This window comes from Falco rusticolus, chromosome 11, assembly GCF_015220075.1.
Source record: "Falco rusticolus isolate bFalRus1 chromosome 11, bFalRus1.pri, whole genome shotgun sequence".
Taxonomy (NCBI): domain Eukaryota; kingdom Metazoa; phylum Chordata; class Aves; order Falconiformes; family Falconidae; genus Falco; species Falco rusticolus.
The window spans coordinates 18,019,896-18,047,665 of record NC_051197.1 but is presented as its reverse complement, the minus strand read 5'-3'; the positions used below and the strand labels follow the sequence as shown (position 1 = coordinate 18,047,665).

General features: G+C 49.6%; 1 long non-coding RNA gene across 1 annotated transcript; it reads right to left on the bottom strand.

Annotated features, from left to right (window-relative positions):
• Nucleotides 1–1,217: 1,217 nt before the first annotated feature.
• LOC119155807 lies at nt 1,218–15,727 on the bottom strand. Its single transcript, XR_005106843.1, has 5 exons — nt 15,446–15,727; nt 8,158–8,266; nt 6,645–7,780; nt 5,555–5,582; nt 1,218–2,311 (listed from the first exon to the last, which is right to left on the bottom strand). It is a non-coding gene; the product is annotated as an uncharacterized LOC119155807 (long non-coding RNA).
• Between the last annotated feature and the right edge of the window lie 12,043 nt (nt 15,728–27,770).

Sequence of the window (27,770 nt, the reverse complement as noted above, 5' to 3'; positions counted from 1 at the left end):
CGCTAGCTCTGCTCTCTGACTCCCATCGCCTTTTCTCTTGCACTCCTCAGCCACACAAAGCCTGGCTGCATTGCTGTACGCTTTCCTTCCTCTTTACTTCCCCATTACTCACATCCATGCTCTTCCCTAGCGCCTCTTGTTCCACCCTCTCTCCCAGTCTTTCTCCTCTAGTTTCCTTCCCCTTAGCCCACCTGCCCACCACCTCAGGCTACTCCTTCACACAGTCCTTCTCTTTCTTATATCCCTGTGCAGGGCACTGCCAGCTTCTCCTGGGTCTGAGCCAGGCTTGGTCCTCTCCTGCACTCTCCATGGCTCTTACACAGTCAACAGCATTTCTCATTCTCTGCTCTTGTCTATCCAAATACCCCAGAAACTGCATCTCCTCCCACCTCCCAATAGCCTGTACCAATGGACCCTTACTCCATTCTTCACCTCTCTGAATTCATTTTCCTCCAGGCTCCTTCATCAAGCCCTCCAATGTAATCATGTTCTAATCTCTCACTGTCCCCAGATCCCATCCTGACCCACCTTTCTTCTTCCTTGTCCTTTGAATGGGAGATTCCAGCCAGCACCACAGCCAACTCCAGCCTAACAACCCTGGTCTAAACCTTTATTCCAGTGGTTGCACCACCATGTTTCACAGCCTCTCACTCCTCCATTCCCATTCCGCTGGCTGTACTGTTGCTTTTGATGCCATTGAATGCAAATTCCTTTTGAAGCCATATTCCCTCCTGTTTCTTGGAATTGCTTTTCTTCTCTGCCACCTTCTCCATTTCCACACAGCCCCTTGGACCAGAACCCCAGTGTCTTCCCTCCATCCCCACCCCAGCACACTAGCCATTCTTCCTTGCTACCATCTGTGCCCTGCCCTCCCCCTGGGAGTCTCCAGCACACATGCCCTCTCCTTTCTCCCATGTGAAGGACACAGATGCCTCCTGGGGCACCTTCTGGAGACCACCTCATCTGCTTAGAGGGCTTCAGCTAGCATCTACACCTGTGCTGGTCCCTGCTCCTGATGAGCGTCTCTCCATCTTGCACCTCAGCCAACCTCTACACTTTCCTAGATTAACTGAGTGCTGCTAACGCCACCTTCACTGATTCTCTTGCTTTGCTTCGCAAGTCCCTTGCATTTCCACACTCCTTTTTTTCTTACCAGGAACATCACTCTTTCTTGCTAGGTTTCTTCTGCTTCCACTTTTCCAGCCTTGTATCACCACCCCAAAACCACCAGTGGTCATGAAATCATTACATTTAGACTGTTGCTGCAGGACATGTAGAAGGTGTGCACGAGAGAGAGCACATAAGAATTCTGTAAAGTTAGACAAGAAATTTTCTACTTGTATTATATTTTCATACATACTTCAGACCATCTGTGGAAAGCTGTCAAATGACTAGCTAGAAACATATTATAAAATCTTGTTATTTTACTTTAAACATTAATTTAGCAGGCTCAGATCTGAGGACTCAGCAAAATGCTAGCAGTTCTCATGTGCTTCCAAATTTTGCTCATATTTTTACAACAAAGCGGTCTCATAGCTTAACGTGCCCTATACTCTTCCCCTACCCCCTGTGACTCCTGAGCCCACGTTTGGCTGCTAGTTTGGCATGCGTTGTAATTGGCATTGCTGTAATCTCAGGTCCACACATGCTTGTTAATACAGCCTGGAATAATTTGCAAGTGTGTTCTCGAGTCAGCAAAAGTGAGACAGCACTTCATTATTTTCAAGTGACACCTCTGGACCCCGAGATCAGTACATTACCAAGTATTTTTTAAGCCTGTTTGCAGTGGGTTTTTTAGGAGCTTTTTGCACGTGGTATTGTCCTGTTATCCATGTATTTGGACTCCAGATTTCCAGCTCTTTATCCTCACTGTCCACTGAAACAGTATCCTGAATATATTTTGAAGTTAGATTTGTGACCACCTCTTTCTTGATTCCCAGTGTTTGAGAAAGCTTCTGGTACATGTCTAGTTTCCAAATGCCATTTTGTGGCATTGCTGGCCTGGAGGATACTGGCAGGTCTATATTCCTGGTTTTCTCTATATCAATTTTCTCTGCTTTCGTTCCAAACCTCTGGAAAAAAAAAACCAAAACACAACTGTCTCTCTCTTTGCTGTTACTATCAACTCCCATTTTTATTTAGATGTTTCCTATATAGAACAGCTTGTCTTACTGGTGCCTACTACAGAATTTCTTCTTCACATCTGAATATCTGTTGTTGAACTCATCTTCAAACTCTCCTTGCTATCAACAAGTTCTTCTGTCTTTCCTCTTCAAAAATAGCCACACAGACCTTTCCTGTATGTGTTCCTCTGCAAAACAAATTCAAGTTAGTGCAACAAAAGGTAAGAGACAGGTACCCACGCTTCCAAATTACATAACCCTATACTTGGTGCTGCTGTGATGCGAGTTCTGCTGGTACTCACATACATTGTCCTCCTGATCTGCAGCTGCTTCCATTGCAAACCACTTTGCTTGGATGTAAATCTGAATATACACGAAATAATAATGAAATGTTACTAAATCTACAGTAAATCCACTGAAAAGCGTCTACCTTGTCCAATTTATGCCTGCTGACCATGCAACATGTTCTAGGTTTCCTGTGCTGACAGTGGTCCTTCACAACACTTTCCAGAGATGCAACCCTCACATACACTTAGTCTCAACACATTAGTTGTAGCAGGCAACATTTCCCACTCAGAGCTTGTTCGCAGAATCAGAAATTAATCTCCCCGGGTTTAAGACAGTCCCACAGCTCATCCCTAACCCCAGGGCATCCACATTTTTCTCTTCTTTTATAACTTGGATTCACTTCATACACAGACAGGATCTCTTTTGATACAAAAGAATCTGACATGATAACAAGCAGCAGCTGCACAGAACAGTCACAACTTGTGTCTGAACTAGGGTGTTTCTGGTGCAAAAGGGAAGAGTCAAAATGCACCAAAGGAAGAACTCCAGGAAGGATTGGGCAGTCAGTGTCTTGAGTTTAAATTGTGCTCTACATCAGGACTAGTCAGACGGGAGCAGCTGTCCCTTTTAGAAAATGTGGATAACATGATGGGATTTGGAATAGAAAACAGGGAATTACTTAGGGAGCTGCTGTGACTGCTGTGTACCGTGCCCTACCTAAGCCCAAAAGCCCTTCAGCTTTAGGGGTGGGAGTCTGCTGAGAAAGCCTGATATTCCAGCCAGAACTGGAGCATGCGTCAGGGAGCAGGTAGGTCCTTAGAAGCAGAGGTCTTAATCCCGTAATTTTCCCATGGAGTTTTCCATAAGTCCAATATTTTTATGTGCATTGGCCAGCCTTTTGCGGTAACATCAGACATCAGGCAAATGTTTCCTTCTATTGTCTTTGCATCTCCCAAAGGACCTTTGGCTTGAGTGTCTTTGCCAGCAAATAAGAAACAGCAAAAGCAGTTGACAGCTCAAGATCAGTGATGATGGTAGAGCTGACTGCGATGCTGGTTGCCGTTTACTCTTCTAACAAAGTACAACCAGTTTGCTCAGGACTGCATGAACAGGAAGGAAGAGCTGATCTCTGCTGTGCCTGGCTAAGCATATAATGGTCTGGGATGAAGTCCCAACCAGAGAAACTGAGGGTGGGGGAAGGTGAAGATCCCTGAAGTTCAGCCCTGTTGCACTATGAGTTATCTATTCTTGTGTGAAGTTCTAAAATCTAGGTGAGCAGAATCTGTCCTAAAAATATTGCCTGGCTTGCTAAGTTTGGGGAGGGAGAAGGACAAGGTGAGCTCCACACTGCTGGTGCCAGGGCTGTAGGAGACAAGCAAGAGAGAGTGCTTTCCTCCCCTTTTCACTTGCCTTCACATAGGAGGTGGGCTGTGCCCTCACGTCCTCCTTTTGGGCCTGCAGAGAACAGGAGGAGCAGAAACAGAGAGGAGATGGTCTTTCCACCCAACTCAGTTATCAGAGCCATTAAGTACAGCAAAATCCTCAAATCACTGAGCTCACATCAGTGTGAGACCCTTACGTTTTCCTTTCCCAGAGCTGGATCGTTTGGATAAGAGCTGCAAGTCACCATACCCATGGACAAGCTCGTTTTGCTCTTAGGAGTAAATCTGTGGCTGGATGATAGTTTGTAGTTTGTCTCAAAGCTAATCCAAAACTTGCAAATGAAGTGCAGCGTGTGTCACAGTGGAGTGGTACATGGACCTCTGGGATGCCAACCTGCAAGATCTCACCTGCTTTGGACACTACAGCTGTGTCCTTGCTTGATGTGGTGCAAGCATTTCTAGAACTCCTCCAAGATGGCAGAAAAAGCCAGAATGGATCAGACTCACACATTTGCTGGATCTCCACTTGCTTTTTCGAGATTTTCCCTCCAGTCCATTCACTTGAGTTTTACAGATGTTTTTTTCCTGTTCAAACGTGTACAGGCTTGAAAAATGCTGATGCAGGACTTTGAAAACCCTGAATGTAGCTGATGGAGAGGACTGAGCTCTCCCACCTGGACAGGCAGGTTTGTGTGTTGACACCTGCAGACCAAAGCTTGTGAATTTGTTTCTGTCTTCAGGAATTTTAAGGTAAGGTGCAGCATTTTACTGTGCCTCTGGTAAATCAGTGCCTGGCACAGCTTCACAAGGGACATGGGCTGACAGCCAGAAGGGCCTGCAGATGTGATGTAGGTCCTTGCGAGACCTCTCTTCTGCTGGAATAACAACTGGAGGTGAAGCACAATATTGTCAATAGCAAGATCTAAGTCAACAGCAAGACTTTCATGATCTCTGTGGAAGTGGAGCAGACCCCGAGTTGCTCTGAAGACATCCCATGACACTTGTTTATGAACTGCACTTGCAGAACTCTACCTTTAAGAAGCACAATGATACTTTTATTACTAACCTGGAAAACCCCATGCTTTGAAAGAATAGCTCCTTTAATGTCAAGAAAGCAGGGAGACTCCTACTTCACTCAGTGGGTAGCTGTATGCACAAGAACCACAGAAAACTGCATGGGCACACGATCCAGATAGATCACATGGGGAGCACTGAAGGGAAATGTAGGCCTCCCTTTCTTCCCATCATTGTGTTTGGAATATGTTTCCAATTGCACTAGTCACAAAGCAATCAAAGAAACTTGTCTACAGTGGCAAATTGAAGATGTCCTATCAGACCACATTACAGGAAGCTATGCACCATTGAATCCTTCGTTACATCAGGCAAACCAACATCCACATGGCTTCAGGACACAATGCAGCCAACTCCATATGCCCTAACAGAAAAGACAGAACAGATCTTCAAAGCAAATGAAATCTGTCTTTGGATGACGCCCACTAACATGTTCTTTCCTCCCTCTTACATCCCTAACCAGCATCCCACCTTCCCACGCAGGCCACCCCCTGCGGCACTTCAGATGCAGCAAGCTCATCTAGCCAGGGACCCTCGGCCCTTCCCAGGCTCCCCCCTACCGAGCTCCAGGCCCGGCACCCCCTCCTCTCCACCCGCCACCCCTGTCAGCAGGCTGCTCCCAGGGGCAGGGCTTTGCTCATTTGGTTTCGCGTGCTCCACGCCTAGCGTTCCCAGCCTCGTTCTGCTCACCTGATGCCGGCTGCTGGTTTTAACAGCCCTGCAAAGGAAGACAAAAGCAAAAATTATTACACCACCCAGTCACGGCCACATGGTAACACGACAGCTAGGGCTGGCCACTGTCACAGGGAGCAGCGTGGCCACAGTGGGCACCCTGGTTAAAAAAAAACGTATGTGGACAAATAAAGGGAACCAGTAACAGCCTTGCTGTTGGGCTCTGAAATGGATCAGAGATGGCTGCAGCCTTTGACTGGGATATTCCAATAATTGTTATAAAAGGAGTTTATCTCAGCCCTAAGAAAGGGTTCTTTGTTCACGAGCCCAGTTCTGCAGCACAATTGGAATAAGGAAAAGTTGCAAAGGAGAAACATTGATCTGTTACTGTGAAGACGCTTCAAAGACGATCAGGCTTTGGAAGCAAACTCTTCTCAAGCTACAGCTGATCTCTGATCTGGGCGAGGGCTCCACGCAAGCCATCCCGATGAGCCCTTGCACGGCCGGTGTGGGAAGGGATCCCTGCGGTGATCTGTCCCTTCAGTTAACGGGCAGATCCTTACCGGGCACGACTCCCGCTGGAACGAAGGGGTCTGGTTCGCAATCCCGCCTAAATCCTACCAGCGTTTCCTGGGTCGAGTGAAATAAACTGGTGGCTGGCAAACGGAGTTAAAAACCCGCGGCCGCTCCTGAAGCGCCGGGGCTGCGGCGCTGCCCGGCCCCGACAGCAGGTGCCACTGCGGGCCGCGTCCCGGCCGCTCCCCGGCGCCCCCTGGCGGCGCGCCCCCCGCCTGCGCACCCCCGGGGGCACAGGCGCCGGTCGTTGCCGGCCCGCGGAGCCGAGCGCGGCCTGGGGACGGGCGGGCAGCCGGGGGCCGCCGGCTCACGCGTGGGGAGGGACCCGCGGAAGCGTTCGGTGAAGGGGGCCGGAGCGGTGCGGCGGTGGGCAGCAGCCGGGCGGTGAGCGAGGCGAGCAGCCCGGGGGAAGGGGCTGGCGCTCGGCACGATCGCGCCGCCGCGGTATTTGCGCAGCGTGCCCTGCTCACGGCCCGGCCCCCGCGGACCCCTCCCCGTGCCCCTCCGCCCCCCGCCCCATCGCAGGGGCTACCTGGGGTCAGCCCCGGCTGCTGCCACAGGCACCGGTCACAGCTGCGTGCCGGTTCCATGGCCGGCAGGCAAGGCGTTAGACCCGCTAAGGGTCACCCACGCGCTGCGCTCCAGGACCGTCGCTGCCACTCCGGGGAGTCAGGATAACGTGCTCGGAGAGGGCACCACTTTCTTGTTTCCATTACTGATAGGAGAAGCAGCCACAGGAGAAAAAAAAATGTGCTTTGTTGTTAAAGCTGCGTCTGGTTTATACCCGCACCATGAACAACCTTCCAAGTGACAGTGGGTTTCCAATGTCTGTTTTCTTTCTGGTTGACTTCTGTAGTCAGGAAAGCGTTACCCACCTGACTGTGTAAAGAGACTAGCAGGGAGAGAGGGGAGAAGGAAAGGCACAGGGAAAAAGCCAAACCTGCTAATGGATTTATCCTAAAATTAGGGATGAAGGAAGTTACAAGGACTTCTCGGCTCATGAAAGGCCTTCCCTCATGGGCCACGCTCCACTGGACTATCCCATTTAGACCCCTGCCCTCACTCACCTGGGGACGCTGGATAACCAGTAGAAGCAAAGAGACACCGTGTCCTGCCCTTACCTGCCAGTGCTTACAAATATTGCTTGCACTGGGCAGCTGAATCCACAAACAAATTAAATTCTCTCTCAGATGAACACAATGATCACACATGATCATTTTCCTTCCAGCTCTTTCCTCTGGAGCAGAGGGAGGAGATGCTCTCCCAGTGTCACAGCAAGCTGTGCAGCACTCAGACCCAGCACCATCAGCCCTCTCCACTTGCTTCACTGCTGCGGTAGCTGCAGCTTTAGCATGGACTCTTGCCGACAGCTACAACTCTACTGAAATGCTTGAGGTTTTGGAGATCATTTGCAACTTCTTGGTATGCTACCAAGGCCCGGATGGAAGCCAAAGAAGAAGACAAGGAAGGGCTCATAGAAAGTGGAGGACAGGCTGGCAGTATGGCTGCAGGTAAGCAGGGCCCAGTTTGCCTACCCTCCACTTTAGACACCCCAAGGTTTCTGAAACTGCACAGAGCTGCCAGACACAGTGTAGGACCTCAGGAGACTGGGCCATGCAGGAGCAGCAGCTGAAGAGCAGAGAGGGTACCCAAGGATGCACTGGAGACCTGCAGTCATGGAGATGGGAGTGGAGAAAAAGACATGGTTAATTTGGAGAGCCACCAGGGAGGAGAATGAAAAAGCATGACCAAGTGCTGTGATGCTCTCCTAGTGAGCTACAGCTCCTAGATCTTGTTTTCTGTCTTTAAAAGTGGCAGGTGAAAACTGGGTGTTACTTCATGCTATCAAAGGCAGGTTTGCTGTGAGTGAACAGAGCAGCATTACCCCCTCTGGTGCTGCGTGAGGGATCTGAGAGGCAGCGTTCACATGCTTAGCAAGAGCACTCCATGATGAAGTGCTACCTACCTGTTTTTTTATTGATAGCACGCTCTGCTGCTGGCCAGGTGTCCCCAGGCACATTACTCTGCCTGTGCTGGTTACCCACCTCGCTATGTCTGTCTGTCTCTTGATGACAGCTAGTGGATCACTCAGTACTTCTGGACATCTTCCTTGGGGTTGCACAGGGCTCCAGCTTTAGTATCTCCAGATGCTTTCTGTAAAGGGAACAACATAAACAGCCTTCACTGGACATGCATAACCAGGAGCCCCTTCACCTTCCCCCAGCACTGCCGCCTGCTGCTCTGGTGCCCAGCCTGGGAAAACCAACCCCAGATCTCCCTAAATTCCTGTCACCTGCGCACAGGCAGGTGCAGAAGGTACCATGCTGATCAGGGATGGGGCAGAAGGTGCCCACCACACACAGCGAGTGCCAGGCAGGCTGCAGTGGTTTGAAAGCGCAGCCTGCCCTGGGCACAGGATGGGGCACCAGGAATTACCCCCCTGTGAGAAATGTGGGTGTACAAAGGTGGCAGCTTGCAGGTTAACCCACCAAGGGGCCGGTGGCAGCACAGCTATGTCGAAGGCCTGTGCTCTGAGCAGCACATCCTGCTAGCAGGAGAGGCAAGAGATCTGGCCTCAAGTTACAGCTTTAAAGCAGCTGACCCTGTACCTGATGTGTATCAAATCCAGATAATATTAACTGGGTTTAACTTGCTCTTGACACCCACGAAGACAAGCTAAACTGTTGGAAGTATCTCTAGTCAATGCAAGTGCATCCATGTGAGGGCTTGCACCAGTAAACTGTAGTGATCCGAAGGTGTGCTGCCACGTGAGCCTCTCCTGTGGACCTTGCAGTCATTTGGACACCCTGTTGCAAGGCCTTTCTGGGCATCACAAACATACACACCCTCCAGAGCAGGAAGGGTTTTTTTCCTTTGTAGAGCTCTATTCAGATTTCTGCATGTTGCTGCTGGAAATCCATGCATCTCCCTGTATTAATGGCTTCATGTCACACTAAATCCTTTTTAGCTGCAATGAAAATCAATAAAAGATGCCCATATGATATGATTACCTGTCATAATGATATACAATTACTGAATGACCCAATTCCTACTTACTGAAGCTGCGTAGCCTTGGTAACGTAGGAGGAATGTCCACAGAGTTAGGGGACAATTGCTTTGTCCTTTGCATTTCCAGGGCAATGTGACTGCCTTCACCACATGTTGAGATTTGCCTCCTGGACCTGCTCCTATACATTGTTCAGCTGAGGAACTTTCTGCTGGCTCAACTAGATTCCTTTCCCAGTGCTTTGGAAAGACTCTGCTGTTGTCCAGCTTGACCTCAAAACTGTTTTCTCAGACAGTGCCATCCTTTTTCTCCTTCCAGAAAGCTTTGCTGCTGGGTGAAGGACTTACAGTTTCTCATCAGGCTCTAATTTGCTTTTCTACTGTTTTTTTTGCTGGCTGCTCAATTAGACACTAAGTCTTCCTGCAATTCAGTGATCTGAGAATCCAGGTCATCGTTTCCGTCAGAGCTGCTTCCTCCTCCATCTCTGCTGAGCTGCTCGCAGCTCTTCCTTCCTGGGCAGACCTCCACGCTCCTTGGACTGCGCCTGCAGATGCGGTACCTCCCTCCTGCTCTGTACGCTCTGTCTCCAGCTCCCGTCACAGTTTTCCTCCCTGAATTACAGATAACAATGATGACCTGAGGTTCAGTCGTACAATTCCCGCCAGAAATTTTTCTTTGCTGCTTGCAGTTCATGGGACTGCCTTGCCCATGGTTACCCAGCCCTCCAGGTCACTGTGGCCAGGGGCTGCCTGGGAGGTTCAGCAGGGCAGGACGCAGCCAGCAGGACCCATCCTACCACCCCAGCCAGGGAGCAGGGCAGGCCAGGAGGCACAAGGGGCAGCCCCTGGGCATCAGGCTCCTTCCTGGGGCTGGGGCTGGGCCAGGACATCAACCCAGGGGTGAAATATCACTGTGACCATAAGCGGAGGCTTTGTAGACCAGTTGCTGGCTTGGAGCAAGGACTGACTGCCCAGGGTGGGCAGAGCTTGCCGCTGCCACAAGCCAGCCTGGCCCTACCTTGCCAGCGTCATGACACTCACAGCCCCACTCCCGCTCCTGCTGTGGCTCCCCCGCTTCTCACAAGGCTCACGTCTTTCAGCCCCATAGACCTCCCTGACTCCACAGCTGTGACAGCCCATCCTGGCGCATCCTTTGTCCAGCTACAGGCAATAACCTGGGTGCGTGGCATGGAGGGAGCACTAGAGAGGCTGCCTGCTTCCAGAACTGCAGCTTTCGGGTGCTTTGCCAGTCCCCAACATGCTGTTCCTCAGGGTTACGTGCCCTCCACTCCACAACAACTTCAAGTATTTTTCTAGTAGTTTTTTGGGTGGTGCCCACGGGAGTCTTGCAAGCCACCGCTTCTGCCAGCGCAGCAGCAGTGTCCCATCGCAGCATCTGTACTGCACCAGCACAGCTGCTGGCTGTTACAGAGGTGCCTTCGCATTTTTAACCTCCCCCCATCTCCAGGGGAAGGAAGAACCTCACCTCTTATGATTCATTTATTGACTGGTGTGAAAAAAGCCAGTTCCTAGAGGAGTCTGCTCTGTGTGCCTATCCATGTTGAGATTTCCATTAATAATTGCTCAATCTGTCAGTCAGGTTTGTGTTTGGTGGTTGTTTGTTGTTTTTTATTTTTTTACCTACAGGATGTTTCTGTGTCTGTCTTCTCTCTGGTTTTAACATGATAGCACACACAGGCTGTGCTGTGAACAAGTGAAACTGCATGTTCAAACTTTGATAGAAATCACCGTCAGGCTTTATATTTTATGATTCAAAGGTATTTATAATTCAGCAGGAGGCTTTCAAAGTGCATACATATGTACATACATTTTCTTTTTTCTTTGATTTAATATTTTGCCTGCTTTTCAGAGAAAGTAGCTACTTATTACATACCTAAACCATCACTTTTGAAGACCTGGAAATATGGAAGTATTTGCATTTCTGTTTCCTTCTTTTCCTACTTGCCTGTTTTTCAAGTTACATTCCAAGGAGTCTATTTTAAATTTATTTTTTTATTTTTTAAAAGACTCTTGGACATCTCTCTTTTGCTCCTTCTGTGTTATCTGTATCGCCTTATTGTTGCCTGGAGTCCATCTCTCTCTCTCTCTGGGTAGTCCAAAGTCACTACAAAACAGGTCTGACCTCTGTTCTTCAATCACATTGAAGGTATTTGACCTTTTTATATAGATGTAGATAACTGCACAGTGCTGACAATCATAGTAACCCCTTTTTCCTTTGCTTTGTCTACTAAAGATTTGCAGCAGTGCACCTGAAAAAGAACACTCTCCACTAGGCCTTGTTCCCTGGCATTTATGGACAATTCCTATTAGCCTCTTTTTTCCTCTTATGTGAGAGCATGCTTCTGCTTGGTCATTTTATGCAAGCAAAAATAATTTAATCTTTCAGTATCCTGGAAAACTTTTCTGTGCTTGCTCTTCTTACAGCTGGGTATCTCAACAAGTCTGAACAAAGTAATTCCCAGAGGCAATATCCAACAGCAACAGGGCAAAGGAAAAAACCCAAACCCACAACTGACATTCATAAAGCTAAATGATCCTGTAAATGGGGCAACTGACTGAAATAACTTGATCTGGCTCCTGTCACCAAACCTATTTTGCTCCTGCAGGAGTCCAGCCCCTTGAGCCAGGTCATTCCTGATAACCTTTGCTTCCCCAATGGTTGCCCAAAGCCCATGATGTCCCATGACTTTCTCATTCCAAAGGTTCCTTTCAGAGCAACAGGCTGGCCCCTGGCTCTGGGAGTTGCACGTCCCCAAGCCAACCCTGATGCTACAGCACCCAGCCACTGCAGGGCTCTGGTGAGGGGGTTCCTGGGCACCCTTCGCTGTGCCATGAGCAAATCCAGTGCATGGGATGAAGGGAAGGGTGAGGATGGCAATGTGGGTCTAAAAACCCCCAACTCTGTAACTTCCCAGTGTGAGACAGCAGCTAGTACCATCTGGGATTGCCCAGGACACTTGGGTCAACAGAACAGCCCCTGCCTGAGCCCTGGCTGTCTCCTGGCTTCACCACAAATCTGCAGGGCCGTCAGTGACCACACTTACACCGGAGTATGCCCTGTGGGCTGTAGAGCTGGTGGCTTTACACCCCAGCTGTGGAGGCCAGGGGGTTTCCAGGAACTGTAATCCTCACACCACGATAGCTTCCACGTCAGCACCCCTGTTTCAGTCCATCAGTCAGGATGAAAGAGGTTTCCCTATGCTCAGCCCTCACCGCCTTGCCTCCCAGCAAGTCTGACATGTAGCACCAGAGCTTATCGCACTGAGCGTTACTGGCTGAGCTGGGCAAGCGCCCTGGGAAAAGGGACCAGAAAGGAAACAGAAGAAATTTTCATTTTATGGTCAAGGACATCCATTTATCTCCACAGTGCCTGCAGAGCACCGGTCTTTTTTATTTCTAAGAAAAATACTAACACAACACACCAAGAATCTACAGCTAATTTTCAGCCAAATTATTTAAAAAGTCTCTTTACCTCATTTCTTTACCAGCATTTCTTACGCTGTTTCTGCGTGGCATAACCATATCCCAGTAGCCTGCAGGTACCAGGTTTCTCCATTCTGGCCAAACACAAGCCTCAGCTGAAGAGAGCAGCTGAAGCACTCTCCCCGTTTTGTGCGGAGCTGCTGCACAGGAGCTGTAACCTCGAGCAGCTGAATAAAGGCACAGGCTTTCTGTGTGCTGGCTGTTGTCACCTGGGCTGTGCCTGGCATCCCCCTCCCTGGCACCCCTTTGTGGGATGTCCCCAGCCTGTTCCCTGGCTTGAGAGCAGCCTGGGAGTCCCACCTGGTGGCACTGGCTACCAGCAAGAGCTCTGTGTAAGCATAGGTCTCTTAGGAAACTGTCCTAAACATTTAGGTAAGAGATGTTTAGTCATTAAAAAATAAAATAAAATAAATGTAGCTCCCCAGTGCTAGGGAATATTTATGTCACTTGTCTCAAAACCAAAAAACAAACAAACAAAAACCCAAACAAAACCAGAACAGAAGAAGAAAGGCAGTGGGAACCCTCAGCTACAACACAGTGTGTGCAGTGCCCCCAGCAGCCCTGTGCCGGGGTCTTACAAACTGTGGGAGGCATCACAGCCACATCACAGATCTTCCAGGGGAAGCAGCTATGGTTTTAATTCTGACATCAACAACGCAAATGTGCAATTAGGCAGAGCGCTCTTTGGGAGCTGTCTCTATATCTGTAGTAAGGCTGCTCAAAGTGTGTAATTACTCAGACACGACAATCCTGCAGGAGCCAAGCACAAGATGGCCATAGCAAATGCCTCATAACTATATCCCGACTCCTTGGCACAGGCAGATGGTCCGGGGGAATGCAGGCACCTGGGACACAGCTCCTGGCACTCCCAGGGATCAGGGACACTGGTGGCACCATGCCCTGGGTCCTGGTAGCAGCTTCAGTGTTACCATGAATGAGTCTGACATGCTTTGCCATTGCATTACCGAGTATTGCAACCACCGTGTCTTCCTGCTGGCGTCTGCTCTGCAAGATGCCCTCTTCTGCTCAGAGTCCACCTACAAACTCGAGAAGAGCAAGGAAAATGCCACTTGATGGTCAAGATCTTTTTCTCCTGACTCCTTTCCAGTTTCTTGGATTCTCTCTCTGCTTTCAGACTCATATGTGCTGAAGTAATTTGCAGTCATGTCTAGGTTTTGCATTGCCACTAACTGCATTAGTTCACGGATTTCTTCTACCATGGAGTTCCTGCAGCTGCCGATGCCTTGCCAGTTAATTTATCATATATTTCCTCCAAATCTGAATTGAATTAGCAAGCATACATAAGAAAGCATAGTAGAAAGAAAAAGAGGCAGATAAAAGCTGACACAGACCAGATGCCTCTTTCAGCTACTGCAACACCAACAGAGAGCGCGGGTAAACGTCAGGTGAGCAAGAAAAACCAGGACATAGACAAACAACTTGCCAGGATTTGATCATCAGCTGCTTACATAGGGGCTTTGAAAATTTCCTGCCCTCAGGGCATCAACATTTCTCTGAGCTTCCCAAGTATTGTGCAGTTGAAGGAAGACATTGAAAAGGAGCTCATTTGCATTAGAAAGACGTTGAACAGTGTGAGAACCAACGGTTGAAAGAAGACCAGCAAAAAAGACCATCCTAGGGGAGCACAGTATATGAACAACAACAACAAAACCAGCCAAATAACCCCCACAAAAAGTCTCCCTTCACCTCCTCAGTAGGATACTCTGCCCATCCTTGAGACTGCTCATTTTCAGTGATATGCACCTTCATTAATTAATGCCTGTCAGCACTGCCACACATACACACACAAAGCATTCGCTACTCAGGAGATGTTAACTTTCCCTACCAACATTACCACAAGCTTATAACTGTATCCTCCACGTTCTGCTCTAGCTTCCTATAGGAAATCAAACAAAGGACAAAGCCCTTAAATTCAAGGCAACCAGTGGCAGAGACTCAAGACCTGCAGGGAGCAATGCAAGGCTGTGGGAAGGAACATGCGAGTGGGAGATGGGAATCCACAGAGAGGGGAAGAGAACGTCCAGCAACAGGAACACAGGACACCCTACTCCAGAGCAGGATGGAGACCCAGGGCTCAGCTACCTCCTCCACAAAAACACTTACCGGGCACAGAGAGTTCCATTTGCACGGACTACACCACACGGGGCAGAGCAGGACAGAAAACTTGGTACCCAGCTGCAGCGAAGCCATTTGAGCACAGCACCGATCCTAGGCCAATGCCCTACACCTGCCACTTTGGCTTTCTGATTTAACCTGCGCCAGCTGGTCCTACAGCTCCCTCCCATGCAGAGTAAAGCAACGCTATGGCCCTCAGCACCCTTGGTGTGAAGTTACTTGTTCTTTATAAGCTGTATCGTAGAGTATCTGGGAAGGAAAATGTGCGCACAACTCATGTGTGTGGTAGAAACACGGCTATTCAAACCCTTCTCATCCTCTTTCTTGCTTCTAAAGCTCAACGTCCTGCATACTTTTGAAATGTATGTCAATAAGCAAATAAATAAATGCATGTCTTTTTCTCCCAGGTGCTGCTTTCCCTGAGCCATGTGCTGCAGCAAGTGCTCAGGTGGGCACAGCTCCCTTAGTGTTGCCCTTATGCTGCCCAGAGGGGGACCTGGCGCTGCTGAAGGACAGCCAAGTGGTGGCAGCCGTCCCGCTGCCCGCCTGCTGCCTGCGAACCAAGCCCCTGCCCTTTGGGTCTGGCACTGCCAGGCCACCAGCCTGGCTGAACCTCTCAGATAGTCCAAACTGCCATTTGAAATTATTACAGAAGCCCTCAGAGAAAAAATGTCAGGAGGAACATACCACCAACCCGTTCTCTGCATCCTCCTCTTCCCAGCCTTGTTCAAAGACCCTGTGAAAGGGTTCGCAGGCTTCTGTGAACGTGGATGTTCATCAAAAATGTCTCCTTCCCCAAGCAGAGTTCCAGCTTATTTCAGGGCTTCCTCACAGAAACTCCCCCATGAATGGCTCTGCTGGCAGCAGCTCAGCTGACTGAAGTGGAAGCAGATTGGCACTTTTTAAAGACCTCTTCCTTTCATCAGTTCGTTGAATTTTTGTTAAAGTGATGTGAAATTATCTTGGAAGAACTGGGGGTATGGCCTTTTAATGACAAGAAATAAGGCATGAAAGATTTGTTCACAGAGGTTTTGTTTGTGTGCTTATTTTTCAACTCTCCAAATTTCCAGTTTCCCTTGATGGTCTCCCGGGGTGAGCAGAGCCTACAGTTAAAGGCTTGTTGAAGAAGCGAAAATACAAGTTTTTTTAACGTAAGTGGTTTTATCAGTTCTGTTTGCCAGATATTTTATTAAGTGCTAGGAAAATAAGCAAATTAAACCTCCTACTGGTTTTATTATAAATAGATCAGGCACTTGAGGCCCTCCAGTTATTTGCAATTTGTTTCATGAAAAATAAGCTGCCTTTAAACTCTGATGTTCTTCCTACACAGTAAAGGGGGAGGAAGGGACAACCCTTTAGTCCTGATTTGTAGTTTGCTTTTTAGATCCACCTTTTTCCTTCTACACAGGTCACTTCTGGCAGCTGATACAAGATTTTTTCCTCTTTGTGCACAAAGGGGGAGAGTTGCATGAGAAGTCTCCAGCATCTTTTGGAGGAGAAGGTGTCCCCCCCCCGCCCAACCCATCTCTTCTGGCAGCCACCTGTGTCCCTGGTCCCTCTGTGCATCATTTAATCCCTGTGCTATCCCCAGCCTCATCTGAGCCAAGTTTCCAACAAGCATTGTGTCCCACAGGCTTTGCAGGAGGCTTTTCTTTCCAGTTCAGCGGTAGAGGAAAGATGAGGCTGGAAAGATGATGCTTTCAATCCCCTTTGCCCGCAGGCTCTCTCATAGTCCCACAGGGAGGTAAAAGGAAGCGACTGTTTATTAACAGAGGATCTAAATGCATAAGAGCTGCAGAAAGCAAATCAGAGTGAGGCATTCACTGAATAAGCCATGATAATCCTGCCTAAAAAACTGGTTTTGCAGGAAAAAGAAGCCAAAAGCCAGGAAAAGAACCATGTAGGCAAGTACCGAGAAGCGCTCAGAGAAGTACAGTATTTCCTCATCTGACCCAATAGTTGCTCATTTTTATGCTATCAGCCTGTGCATTCAGCATGCCCATGAGGTGATGTGCTATAGGGCTGTTTTTATGGCATAGTTTTTGGGGTGCTCTGATCTGGTGAGCATTTGAGCTGCTGCTGCCGTACCCTGCTTGTGTGAGAATTTCCTGGCTAGCTAAGGTGCTTCCTTTGCTTTTTAACAGCAGCAAAAATCTCCCTTTCCCCCCTCCCTGGAGGAAGTACCGTGACCCCTCGAGGAGGCAGCGAGGTTAGCGTGCCCCAGGAGGGTCCCGGCCACCCCCGTCCCCCACCCCTCTGGCCTCGCCTCTGAGCGCGGAGGTGGGTGGCAGAAGACACTGGGCAAAGAAGGAGCCAGAAATAAAGTTAGGGAGAGGAAGTTCAAAAATAGCAGAGCTTTTCCTGTAAGCCTGTGTTATTTATTTAATTTGCTGTTGTTGTTTTTGCTTTAGGGACCTTTTTTTTTCTCCTCAATGACAGGGGAACAAGGAAAGGGAGAAGCTTTGGGAAACAGGCAAGGAAATTAAAAAAAAACCTTTCAAAGCAAACAGAAGGGAAAAAGAGAAGGATTTAAGAGGAATGATACTGAGGATAAGAGCTTCCCCTAGATATACCCATCGGATTTTAATTATCAAGAACAGAAACCAAGAACAGCAGGAAACCCTCCTTCCCCTTCCCGAGGCTTTCAGCAGTGCCATTTGCAGCTGGCCCCCTGCAGCCCTCCCCGGCGCCCACCCTGGGGCTGGGGGTGCTGGGCTCCCTGCAGCCAGCCAGGGACACCCTAAGGGTTGGGAGCCCAGGCTCCCTGTCCCCAGAACACCACACAGCTCTGCTGCCTTGGAACCCGTTCAGTGCCCTGCTCTGCTTTCCACGACCCTGCTGGCTGCTGCCCTCCCACCTCGCGGGACCTGGCCACGGCCCCCCAGCCCCGTGGGGCGCTGCCAAAGCCAGGCACAGCGACTCGGGGGCACGGGCACAGCTGGGATTTCAGCAGCAGAAGCCGAGGGAAGAGGAGGCAATCCCAAAAGCGAGCAAACCGAACCGGTGTTGCAGACAGAGCGTGCATCTACATGCTGCGGTGCTGTGTCACCTCGTGGCTTCGCTCGGCCTCTGCCAGCCCCTTCTGCAGCCCGGCTGCCCAGGAGCTTCGCTCAGCTGCAGACCCCCTGGGGGGACTTGGCAGGTGAACCCAGCCCCGGCCCAGCCTTCCAGCCTGGGGGAGCCTGTCTCACATCACTGAGATGGGCCACCGCAGTGTGGGCACACCTGGGGATGTGTGCTGGTGCTCATGGACAAAGCAGTAGGGAAAGAGCAGAGATTATCTTTACACCAGGGATGGAACTACATTTCCTACCGTGGCACGTCTGATTCATTACCATCTGGTGTATATGCAGCTGTCACCTGGATCCGATGCGGGTCTGTTACACGCCGAGAGCGGCAAGGCCCCCTTACCACCACCGCTGGCTGCGAGCGTCCTGCGCTACTGCGCATGGAGTTGTGAGAGAGATTTTCAGGGAAGTCTGCTGAGGCGCAGAGCTATAACGGGCTATTTTATCAGTGGATTTCACCTGAGGGCCTCGGAGTACTTTATATCACCTCTTGTCAGCTTGACAAACTCCTTTAAATGTTCCCCCACGCCAAAGGCAGGGATGGACGTGGCAGAGAGTCACAGGGTGGCTGTTCTCAGGGCAGCGAGTGAGCTGCTGGTACCGGGCTCTGACTCCCACGTGCAGCTGGAGCCATGGCAGGGGCTGTCCTGGGGAGCCCTGCTGGCACGGGTGTCCCACACATGGGCCCAGACACAACCCCCTCCTGGGGCAATGGCCAGCATCACGCTCAACGTGTGCCTGGTGAGTTAATTAGCAAGGGAAGGAGGGAGGCTTCTCCAACACTTCCCCTGGCAGCACCTTTGGTGAATTCTGCTGTTTTCACCCCAGAAAGGGTCATAATCTGGAGAGGGACCATCACCCCTCCCCAGCCACACATGGCAGCGCCGTGTGAGGACTGAGGCCCCTTGGCTCCTGCTACAACAGAAGCACTGCTTAGCTGCTTCTCACCGCAGCCCCTGCACTTTACCCTCATAAGATGTCACTTGGTGTGTCCCTGGTTTCCCCCAGCCTCTGTAATATCTGCTGCCTGTCAGTGACACTATGGAAGAGGTCTACACCCTGAGGTCTCACCTCTCTTTTCCACAGCCATAAAAGGGAAAGCAAAATGTTTAAATTTGACTGCTTTGAAGTTTTGCAGAATAAACAAACTTCTTCGTGTGGACTGCAATAGGGAAAAAATTCACAGAACCTCCATGAGGCGTAATAAATGTGGCATCTTGTGTATTGTCTGTGCATCCATGGCAAATAATACATTAAAGACCTGAAAATAAAGTGCTCGGGGATACCACATTATTAAAAACCAGGGAATCGGTCTTGCTGTCCTGGAAGGCAACCAAAGCATCCAAGGCATATGTAAAGATGGGATCAAAATCCAGTGAGAGAGCTGCAGGACTAGTAGAAGTGTGACATTAATGGAATTCACTTTAAAGGCTCCTAGAACTGGAAACATTTCTTACATAATGAGAGACAGTTTAATGCGGGATGCCCTCAGAGGTCTGCAGCAACTACACACATGTACTTCACGGAGTGTTAGGAGCTTTCTACACTGTAGAGAAAAAGGGTGTGAAAAATGGAAATATGCTTGGGGTGGAGGCAGCTTTGGGCCATTTGTTTGTACTCTGTCTGAATTCTTTGCTGGCCCTGTTTCTAAATCATCATTATCACAGATCCCCAACAGCTGAGTGATCTCCCATGGAAAAATATCAAGGCAGGCAATGTGTAAGGAAAACACACTCATACATTAGGCAGATCTCTCGGGCGTAACTTCTAAACAAGTACTGGATGAAATTACAGCTCAAATGGAAGGATTTCAGTGTAGTTCCCAGTCACTTTTAAAAACTTTCTTGGAAAGCTGGTTAAGTGAGATTTAAATAAGGCTAAGGCTCAACTGTGCTGTTGTCAAGGGAGAACATCCACACACACATTATTAATGATTGACCTGGGGGGGACATTGCTCACTTTTGTTTGGATAGTGTCTCAGCCCATACCAAAATCCTGGCTACAATCTTTCAGCTGGCCTGTGCTGCATAGAGGGTTACACCCAAACGCTGGGATCAAGCACCCTTGAACACCCGGGCACGGCACTATCCGACTGTACGTCATTTGGGTAGGGATCTTCTCACCTCCTTTTGGCTGCTTGGGGTTGAGCATCACATCATTGTTACTGTTCACCTTCCACCTCCAGCCAAAGGACACAGGAAGGAGCCAAAGGAGGAGGAAGCATCCTGCGCCACGCAAGGGGTCTGAGGCAGAGGCTGCTACTGAACATCCTACCCCTGGAGCCTACATGATTAGTTCAGCCAGCAATTATTCCTCATCCTCTAACCCCTGTTTAAAATATCCAGGGCCAAAGACTAAGACAGGACTGGTTCCTGGCAGGACTGAGCACACCTGAAGCAGTGGAGAGGAGAGCTATCAGTGACACTGGGAACATCTCAGGCTGCCCTCACCTGCCCCTTGCCACACAGCCCTCATTCCCGGCACCCCAAGGCTTGCTGCCCTCTTTGGTGAGATGATGCATGGGAACCCTTGGTGCCCTGTGCTCCGGCCTTGGGGTGCTGGGAGCACAAAGGGGAGACCAGCTTTGGGAAGCTCAATACTTTGTCCGCTGGCCCACTACAGGAAACTGATTTTTTTCTGGGCGAAACCAAAAAATTATCAATAAATATTTCACAAGAACTGGGACACAGAAACAATCAGGTCTGAAATCTGCAAGTTTTAGGCAGCCACATTTTTCATATTTACGTGTAACTTCCCTCAGAGAGTGTGACTTAGCTTTCTGCGCCCTAATGAATGAGGACTCTTGAAACCTATCTAATGGGAATCAGAGCTGCAAAGCTGGGAAAAAATGAAGCTTAAGTAAACACAGGCTTTTTAGTTTTTGGTTGGTTTTCTTTTTTTAATTGAAAGCCTCAAGTGTCCTAGTGGCAAACCTGATGCTGGAGAGTGGCAGTGGGAGCCCCATGCCACAGTCTGGCCATTGGTATGGGTGCTGGCGTTGGTATGTGTCCCACTACTTCACCCAGGGTGAGTGGTGCCCACCTGGCCATGGGTGGCTGTAGGCCCTTCAGGGCAGCTGAGGCAGACCATGGCTGACGCTGGCTCCTAACATGGGTTGAAAAAGGAGACTTGTGCCGATGAGGGCTGCTCCCTGCATTGCCATGGAAACACATCTGCTTCCTCCATTTCCCCTCTCCCTGCCAAGGGAGAGCTCCAGCCCTGCCGGCGTCAACACAAGCCCAGGAGAAGTCCCAACAAAACACCTTTTCACTGGTCCCTCACTCCCCAGGCCACAGCTCTCTCTTGAACGACTGCAAAAACCTTTACTCTCTTGTAAAGAGTTTGCCTTGCTGCTGCTGCCCTGTTCATGAAAAAGCCACACGAGCCCTGAGCACTCAGCTGCCCTTGCAGCCTTGGGGCCAGCAGCACCCTTCCTGCCGTGGGTATTGCCACAGCCCACGGGATGCAGCAGCCCCCTGCCTCATCACCTCACTTTTTTCCAGGCTTGCAGACTTGCATTTGCTTCCCTCAGAGGCCTGATGAGTGCAGAGTTTTCCTTTCAGGTCCTTTTCACAGGCTTCCTGTTAAAGATCTTCTGCTCTGGGAGATTCAAGGCAAACCTCCACTGATGAGTAGGAGCAAGCTCAAGCTCCTGGTGAAGCACAGTTGCTCACTCACCTCCTTGAAGTCCCAGCCTCACCTCCTTGAAGAAAACACCTACTTGGGCACTCACAGGACAGCGTGGGTTATGGTGTTAAGAAAGGGGTCCCACAGCTCTGGCGGCGTGGTGAACTGCATGGTTCCTGCAGCAGAGCTGGACCACTGATGCCTGAGGTGCCTGGATGCCAGCACGGCCTGGGGCGAGCCCCTGGTGCAACTGGCTTCTGACACTGGGCTCAGTCAGAAGTTTGGAGGCGGTTCCTCTCCGCTTTCACAGCTTCTGCAGAAATAATTGCTGGTGAAGGCAAAGCGTGTGCGGCAGTTCCTCCGGCACCTTATCGGGTTGTCCATGCTGAGCTCCCAGGAAGGGCTGCTGGGGCAGGAGGAGCCGGTACCACCTGCTCGGCTGATCCTGCCCTGAACCAGCAGGACCACTTGATTGCCCTTCCACTGGGCAAGCGCTAGGCTTTGCAAAGCCATTTCCACCAGCTCAGAAAGTTACTTTTCCCTTCTATTCAACCAATTTGTGCCCCTGATAAGCTGTCAGGTTTGAAACAAGTGCCTGGGTCCTTGGCTTTGTAGAAGCTTTTCTGCTCATTGAAGCGAGGCCGGTAAAATCCCCCAAAGGTTAGGCTGTGTCTTCAAGGAGCATTGTAGCCACCAGCTGGGAGCACAGCTGTAATGGTATTTATTTACTATGTCTCACCCTGCTCAAGAGGCCACATAGGGGTTCTGACACACTGGTGGTGACAGCGATAAGGGACAGTGTTCCTAAAATGCCACAGATTGCACCCTGAGACCTTGCAGTGAGATGTAGCAATAGATTTCTTAAATTTAAAGAAAATACTAAATTCTGTCCCTTTGAGCCAGGCAGTCTGCTACTCAGCACACCCACACTCGGAGATGCTGCAGTCACGTGGGCAAAGAAACTGCCTCATGGGTAGCATCACCTTCAAAACACAGGAGGGAGGTGCAGCTCTGCTCCTTCCAGCCATCTTGCACCCCACCACGACGAGCCTGTCCCCCCCACCCTCCACCCCTGCACTGCAGAGCATTGTGTGCCTCAGGCTGCGGGTCTCACCAGCACTGATCCTGCTTGCATTCACTCCTGGCACTTCAGCTTCCTAAAGTTACTCTTTGCAGAGGGGATTACTTTGCTCTGTGGTTTTGTCTGCAGCTTGTTCTAGACTTGTAAAAATCTCATTTAGCTTCTAGCTGTAGCCGGCAACTTGCTCCTGAGGGTAACCTTGTGGCTTTACTGAAGTTCTGTGCTTCTTTAACTACTTTCTTCTCTCTGCTCACAGCAAGGAAACAGGATGCCACAGCTTTGCCAAAATATTTTACTGAATAAATAGAACTGCAGGCAGTCTCCACAAGCCAGGCTAACAGTGTCACATGACCCCAACTGGCAAGAAACAAGGGTTACATTTAAATCATATTCAGCAAAATATCAACACTTATTTACCACAGTCCATAAAATTCATGTGTCAAAATACCTCCAACAACCAGCTTAGTAGCCCTCTTACTCCAGCAATGTAAAAGCACAGCAAATGAAGTCAGCCCGCGTACTGCAGCATCACATCAGGCTGGCAGCAACTCATGCCCTAGCAAGTGACTCCTTGCTGAAATCTCTGCGTGGTCTTCGGGGCTCAGTGCATCTGGCAGTCCTAAAATCCCTTGCCACCTCTGTCTTGTTCCCAAGGGACCTTCCAGTTGTCTGAAGTAGCTAAGGGTCCACCTTTAGTATAATCTATACATAGCAGCACTGTAAAGGGACATAGGCACCTATGTCCCATTTGGCCCATTGATGCTGGTTTTGAAGGAAGCACCATCTTGTCATTACTGTTCCCAATGACCATGCCACTGCCACCTTGCCACATCAAGGATGCTGCTGGATGTGCTACCCAGTTTAGGTGTAACATCATAAGCCTTGGCAGCAGAGGAGAGTATGGGCTGATAAAATCATGTTTGATAGCAGAACGGTTCAAGCTTGCCTGCAATGTAGGTGTTTTACTCCACGCCCTGGGATTGCACACCTTGCCAGTGCTGCCCATGGTAGTTCCTGGGAATCTGGCCCGGGTCAAAAGCCACCAAACCCCACTGGCCATGGTGGTTGCACTCCTTGAGGTTATTGTATTTGCTTTCTCATTGGAAGCACACCTCTAGGCACATCCAGTCCCTCCCTGGCCTGGGCCCTGCTCTGGAAGCCAGGACCATGAGCAACCTCATGGTTTACTTGCCTGAGCCAAAGCTGTCAGCTGCAGCCCAGTCGCAACACAGCCTATTCCATATCGAGACAGCAATCAAAACACTCCTCTGCCAGCACAAGCTGCTTCAAATGTGTGTCTGGAGCCAGAGGACTGAAGCAAGATCCTCACGCTGGTCTGGGCTTCCCTGCATGGAAGCTCTGGGGCCATTGCCATCCACTGCGCATCTGCCAAACCTCACATTGCCCCGTGGCACGCCAGCCATCTCTGATCCCCGTGGGGATGGGGCAGGTCCAGCCTGGTTTTGTCTGTCGGGTCTTCTGCACCCAGCAATACAGACAAGAGCATGATGAAGGGCAGGATGCGTGATGGGAAACTGGGAGCTGAGCCTGGGTGGCACGAGCACCCATGGGTGGAGGTGGACCTGCAGAGACCTGCCTCACTGAGCCGCCCCACCGGCGGTGCACCGCCTGCCCGGCCCTGCCCGGGTGCCCCCCCAGCGGGGGGAGGCTGAGGGGCTCGTCCTCGCCCTCCTGGCAGACCCGCTCCTGCCTCCTGGCCCCAGCCCCCGTGGGCCATCGCTCCTGTGTGCTCGCTGCACGTGGGGACAGAGGCGGCAGCGGGGAAGACCTGCACCCTTGGCACGAGGGGTATTTCTGAGGCAATCACGGATAAAAAAAAGCAGAAACAGAAACGGCTTCTTCACCTCAGTCTTCAGGGCTTCATGAATGCTCCTACAGAGAAAAGACGGCAGACATGCAATTTTCTTACCATTGCCCACACTATCAAATGCAATATGAGGACATACAAGCAAACTCTCACAACCGTTGGGAATTCCCAGTACCTATTTGGTGTGAGGTGAAGGACAAACTGGCCCGAGCGCTGCTGCTTGCTGGCAAGCAGATGACATAGCTGCAGGGGGCTGTGCCCTGGGAGCCCCCCGGGCTGCTGCTTGGGGGTTTCTCATGGCATGGTATCTGCCCCGGTTAACTCCTGCTCCCCAGCACGCATATTCAGGAAACCAAAAGAAGAGGTTTGTTGGGGCTCAGCTAACTTGGGCCGTGAACGCCTCCTGCCACCAGCACACTCAACAAACGGGGCGACATCTGCTCCAGCAGCGCGATCTCATCGCCCCAGGGATCCCCGCCGTGGTTTCGCCTGAGCGTTCCCATCCCGCCGGGTGCGGCCCAGAGATGGTATCTGCGGCGGGGCCGGTGGGAAGGAGCAGGGCTGCAAGGAGCATACCAGCTTTTCCAGCCCTCCACCAGCCCTCCACATCTTCGCAGGGAACAGCCCGGAGGTTAGGAGCAGGTGCTGTCAGCAAGGCATCTCCATCCTCTACTCCTCCGCGAGGCTCGCCGTGCCCCAGGGGCAGCATGTCCCTGCTGCCAGCTCCCTGCCAGGGTTTATCCAGGGGCAAAGCCGACTCAGGCTGACTGCCCGTGCTTACCGCTCCCCTCCTCTCCCTGGGACCATGAGAACCAGAGAGGAGCATTTCTTGCTCCATCTCAGCAGGACAGCGTTGCCTCAGTATCAAAAACCAAAACTGAAACACATTATTGCTTCCAACTTAAAAGGTATGGAGAAACGAAGAAAACATCCCACGCCAAATGCAGGCAGCACAAACCCATCGCCTTTGGTCAGATTTATAGGGGGTTACGTCAGATGCAAGCACCAAGAGCATCGTTTCCCTTAGTGGCACAGGCACATGATGGGGGAGGCAGGAGCCTCCGTGCCCCTGGCCACCGGCTGCACGGGGCCGTGTGGTAGCCCAGGCTGGCAGGGCCCCGGCATCCCCCCGGCCCTGGCAGAGCACAGGGACCGGAGCGGGGGAGCTGCTCCCGCAGGGATGGCTTCTTTGCTGGCCACTGAGCAGGCTGCCAGAAGGAGGAGATGGAAGGAGGTGCACAGGAAGCGAGACCATGCGGCTATAAATCCCGTCAAGCCTAACGATGTTTTTTCAAGCATATTTTCCTGACTTCCCTCCCAAGGGATCAAACCCAAAAGATGGTTATGTTTGATCTTTAGGTAACCCAGAAACAAAATATTTCCCAAACAAAAAATCACATTCCAGTCTGACAATGTTCATTATTACAAAAGAGCATTTTATTTCCATTTTTTCTGGGTGTACTATATTGCAATGTAACACTACACAGGTCTATTACCATATTAAGATTCTTGCTACAGAATTAAGAAGTTTGTCCATTTGGTCAAATTTCAGAGTTTTTCCTTGGCATTCTTACAGGACTTGTCACCACTTAAGCACATGTATTATTAGAAGTGCCAGAAACATGATAGGAGACTTTAGGCAGGCGCTTTGCAATCAGAATTTACAAAAGTTGTTGGGCTGGCTAAATGCAAGAGGTCAGCACATATATCCATCCTCATCTTGACAAAGAGGGAGATGCACATCTCCAGATTTTGATCACAAAGTAGATTTGCTTGTCAGGTTTAATGTACTACTAAGGTTGTCATCTTATTTTTGGTGCACTCCTTGTCATCTCTGCTTCTGTTACCAAGGAAGATTTGTATTATTTTTGAGCAATAATGTAAAATGCCTTGCTTATGTTCTGGAATTGTCATACTTGTTAGGCACCTGATTAATGTAAGTAGTTATATAAACTCTTTGTGTGTGTGTGTGTGTATATATATAAACCATGCCTGAAGTATTATCCACAAAATGTCCATCCATTCTAAGTCAAATACTATAGGTCACAGAAAAGTCTAGTACGCATTGCATGTGAATATACATATGAGCAGTACATGAATCACTGAGTAAATATGGCACTTTTACATTTTTTCCTGGATGTCATACAGAATTAGGAAACAATCTTCTTTGAGCTGACGCATTTCTAAAATACTGTAATATGGTTTTGGAAAATACATCCCACAGACTAGACAGTAAGAAGTTTACAAAAGTCAACAGTGCAGCTACCTGAGTTTGTTTCATTAAATTTAAGCAATTAACAGTAATGTGATAATTTACCATTCACTGCGAGCCTGAGGGTTGTGTACCCACAAAATCCATGCCACCCAACCCCGCTACAGATAAAACAGCACAGCTCTCCAAGCACGTGGCTCGGCAAGATGCTGAACTGACCTAGCAGCTCAGCACCTCCAGAGTGACTTGTCCCTCCTTTTCCTTGCGGGGATCGGGCTGCGGAGTCCTGTCCCCTCGCTACTTCCACCCTACTGTGCATCCGATCCTTTGGAGAACTGATCCAGCAGAAAATTTGTCCTTTTTTTAAACTGGCTTAGTTTTCTGCTGGCTTAAAAAGTTGATTTGTCCTGTGGAGGGATCAGACCAGTAAAGGTACAAGAGAAGCAGCTGGCACGTGTTGGCAGGGATAGGGAGCACGGGAGGAGGAGGGAACTGTCCCTTTCTGGTGGCAGTGAGCTGTCAGATTGAGGAAGCTGTCTCAGCAGATCAAATCCTTGGAAAAGATACAGTTGTTAGTGTGAAAGTGCTTAGACCGGTATAGTTTATTCCTATCAAAGTGAATAAAGATATGCCAGCACAAGGCACTTTATACTCATGTAACTGTGTCCACATGAGGGGTTGCACTGGTGTAAGTATAATTGGTAACAAACAATCCCCCCACATCCCCTAAGTGACGTATTTACAAAAATGGTGTAGAACAAGTCTCCAACCTTCAGTTATGAGGTGTGCATAACTTCCATTCAGAAAATAGACGACATACTATACATTTAACAACATCAGACACAAAATAAATTAGGGATTTAAAATGCTACATCTAGGAATATAAAGATCTTTTTAAAAAACTTTAAATGTAATCCCATATTTCAAATCTAAATAAGAGAACTATACAGCTCCACCGATTACTTGGACATTTTAAACAGTTTACATTCATCAGGGACAACAGCACTTTGGTTTACATAATTAGGCTAATATGAGCAATGAAACTTTTCTCTCCCTCACGTTACATCAAAGTGAAATACATTTAGAAGATATACACTGCCAAGCTCTTCCAATAAGTGCATTCTGTACATGAGTAAGCGTAGCTCTCGCAATAGCTACATCAGTCACAAGTCTTTAATAGAACTAAATCAAACCCC